We start from the raw sequence: 4,075 nt of genomic DNA, 5'->3' as shown, positions 1-4,075 counted from the left end.
TAGTTCGAAAATATATTTATCCCTTTTTTATTTATTATTATATACATATCATCCACATTTGTTACTTCACTTTATATTTGTTTTCAATTTATCTCTGTATACACAGAGAAAATTTATCTTTCGTCAGCTAAAATAGAACTGAACTTGAATGACAATATGTAGATACAACATATTACATACATTGGTTAGACCAATTATTGAATATTGTTAATATTTGCTTAAGGCTAACATAGCTACCATTAGACATGTCAGGACGAAGGTAAATTAGTGTGTCGAATTCTTATCAAATTACTAAAAACACAACTATGAAGAAGCTTTGATACAACTAAGTAATGCACTTAAGGACATGAAAATTCTTTCTCCTAATGAATTTGAGTCGTGATACCTACTCAAGCATTAGTGTTGAAGGCATACAAGCATATTCAAGCACTCAATTTAAAAACCAATGAGATATTTCCAAGAATGTACTAGCATCTTTGTCCCTATGGAAAATGGGAACTTTCATTTTCAGTCAAATGGGCCACATTTCACTCTCTTGTTCATTTTCCACATTGGTGTTGACATATTGGACAATCATGTTTCTTTTTTCCACAAAGCACATGGCAATGTCTCAGATTTTCATGTTATCATTTATATAGATAGCGAAAAATCATCGTTTTCACGTCAAACTATACTCAAAAAATTTAAGTTACACCTAAATTATACTAGTGACCTATTACATACCTAAACTATAAAAAAGTAAAACTATTTACACCCTGTCAGGTTACCACCACTTGCATGTGGTGTAGTGTTTTACACGTGCTGCCACGTCAGTAAAAAGTATCACTTTTTTATACTTAAGATGTGTTATAGGTCACTTATATAGTTTAGGTGTGAATTAGACTTTTCGACTATAGTTTGGGGTAGAAACGATGACTTTTCTCTTAATATTTTTAGCTGTTTACTTTTGTTATTTAATAGGCTACCTAAAATAAGTATAACACACGCGCCTTAAAATGGGGGTCGCGGGAGGGTAATAATATCACATTTTTATAGTTAAGGTGTGTAATAGGTCACTAGTATAGTTTAGGTATGCCTTAGACTTTTTGGGTATAGTTTAGGGTGGAAACGATGCCTTTTCCATATCATACACATTTAATTATTTGTCACTTCAATTTTATCTCTACTGCTTGTCTGCTTCTATCTTTGAATTTCATTCTCCAGCTTTGTCCCAATATCTTCTATACATCCCACTTTTTCCACCTTTCATTAAAGTGAAGATGGTTGATGCTGCCTTTGTATCATTTGCAGTTCAAAAACTAGGGGATTTCCTCATACAGAAAGTTAACCTGCGTTTAAGTCTCAGAGAGGATGTGCAGTGGCTGCGAAATGAGTTGCTCTTCATGCAGTCTTTCCTCAACACGCAGTAAAAAAGCAAGTTGAAGATCAAAGAGTTCAACAATAGGTGTTTGAGATCAACTCTGTTGCTAATGATGCCGTTACTATACTCGAGAATTACAGATTCGAGGCTGGTAAAGGTGATGAAGATTGATTTCCTAGTTGTCTGAAGGCTTGCATTTGCATCTGCAGGAAGGAAACAACATTCTACAACGTCAGCAAGGAGATCCAATTACTCAAGCAGCGAATCATGGATATCTCCCACAAACGAGGCACTTATGGTATTAGAGATATCAATAATGCAGGGGAAGGGCCAAGTAATCGGCCAAACAATCAGTCTAACATGATTAGAACATTGAAGAGAACTGCCTCATATGTAGATGAGGATCACATTTTTGTTGGCTTTCAGGATGTTGTAGAAAGACTGCTAATTGGACTTCTCAAAGAAGAACCGCGCCTAAGCGTCATCTCCATATATGGTATGGGCACATTAGTCCAGACCACTCTTGCGAGAAACCTCTACACCAGTCCTAATATAGTCAATAGCTTCCATACACATGCTTGGATATATGTTTCTCAAGATTATAACACCATAGATCTTCTTAGGAATATCATAAAATCCATCCAAGGTTGTACCAAGGAAACTCTAGATTTAATTTGCTGGAAAGTATGATAGAAAGAGATTTAGAATTTACCTTCGTAATCTTTTAAAAGAATCCAAACATCTTGTGGTTCTTGATGATGTATGGCAGAGGGAAGATTAGGAAAGTTTGAAACGAGCATTTCCAAATAGCAAGAATGGCCACAGAGTTATTTTACCACACGCAAAGAGGATGTTGCTAAAAGAGCAGATAACAAAGGTTTTGTCCATGGACTTCGTTTCCTGAGCCAAGAAGAAAGTTGGGATCTCTTTTGTAGGAAACTACTTGATATTCGGGCAATGGACTCAGCAATGAAGAGGCTAGCTAAGGATATGGTGGACAAGTGTGGAGGTTTACCTCTTGCAATTGCTGTGTTAAGCAGACTACTTTCACATAAAAAAGGGCTAGAAGAATGTAAAAAGGTGAAGAACTATCTTTGGCAGAACATTACAAACGACTCTATTGAAATCTCCTACATACTATCAGTGAGCTACAATGATTTATCAACTGCACTCAAGCAGTGTTTCTTGTATTTTGGTATTTTTTTGAAAGATCACGTGGTCCATGTTGATCACATATTATGGTTGTGGATGGCTGAAGGATTCGTACCAAGAGGAGAATAAATAATGGAGGATATTGCTAAAAGCTTCTTGAATGAGTTGATAAGACGAAGCTTGATACAAGTGGTACGTACATTGTGGGAAAAAGTAAGTAAATGTAGGATTCATATCCAAGGTATCTCTCACTTGATCTTTCTAACTGAAATTTGAGGTCAATTATGTTCCTTGATCAAGATTTTTGTAAGCCGCATCTTATAAAATTTCGTAGTTTGTTCCAACATCTATATGTGTTGTACTTAGAGATTCATGTTGGCTGTATGTGTATAGTACCAAATGCCATAGGAAGTTTGTACCACCTCAAGTTCTTAAGATTGATAGGAATACGTGATCTTTCCTCCTCTATTGGTAACCTCAAGAATTTGCAGACACTTCTTGTCAATCACTATGGACAGTCATGTCAACTACCGTGTGAGAGAGCTGGCCTAATAAATCTGAGATATTTAGTTGCTCCTTATTCCAAACATCTAAAACGTATAAGCAATCTCACCAGTCTTCAAGTTCTTAAAGGCATACATTGTGATCAGTGGAAGGATGTTGAACCTGTTGATTTAATCAATCTTCGAGAATTAAGCATGCATCAAATTATGAATTCTTACTCCCTAAATAATATTAATAGCTTGAAAAACTCAACACGCTCAGATTGTTGTGTAAAGATGATGAATTATTCCCAGCCCTTGAATTTCTTCCTTCTTGTCAAAATCTCCACAAATTGTGGTTAGAGGGGAGAATAGAGAAACTGCCCCTATCGGACCCATTTCCAAATTCCATCACAATGATGATCCTTTTAGGCTCAAAACTCATCGAATATTCGATGCTTATTTTGGGCATTTTGCCAAACCTAAGGGATCTCAAATTATTTAGAGCTTATGAAGGAAACGAAATTACCTGCAGTGATAACAGCATCAGTCAACTGGAGTTCCTCTATCTTTATAGTCTTGAGAACATAGAAAGATGAGAAAATTGAAGAAAAGGTATCTTTTAAGTCTTGAATGAAGGATTGGTGACATTCACCAACTTAAAGGGTCAAACATCATTAGGAAACTTGATTAAGTTAATTATGAACTTTTAATATTTTCAAAACTTTCTAATCTTTTCAAAAATACAAATCAACCCACACCCCTCTTCAATCTAAATCAACCAGTCTCTCTTCCCTCTCTCTCTCGATAGCTTCTCTCAACTCTCTCCCAACCAACAATTCTTCAAAATTCTTCCTTTAATCCCCGACGACTTCAACCTTCGGTGAAAAATAGTCGGGCGAGTTCCCTTTGACTTTCAACCGTCAATCGACGTGAAGACTTTTCCGATGACAACAACTTCGAGTTCTTCATCGTCCTATTTTTTTCACAGGTAAAAAATTATGAAGAAACAGAGGAACTTGAGCCAACTAATCTTCTAGTATAGAAATATGGACTAAATAAAATCCTAATTTCTGATATT

At 35.8% G+C, this 4,075-nt stretch overlaps 1 pseudogene; it reads left to right on the top strand.

Annotated features, from left to right (window-relative positions):
• The first annotated feature begins 1,154 nt into the window (after positions 1 to 1,154).
• On the top strand, positions 1,155 to 3,661 carry LOC107875453 (annotated as a pseudogene).
• The last annotated feature ends 414 nt before the right edge of the window (positions 3,662 to 4,075 follow it).

The sequence above is a fragment of the Capsicum annuum genome, chromosome 1 (genome assembly GCF_002878395.1).
Source record: "Capsicum annuum cultivar UCD-10X-F1 chromosome 1, UCD10Xv1.1, whole genome shotgun sequence".
NCBI lineage: Eukaryota > Viridiplantae > Streptophyta > Magnoliopsida > Solanales > Solanaceae > Capsicum > Capsicum annuum.
This window is presented reverse-complemented; position numbering and strand designations above follow the sequence as displayed.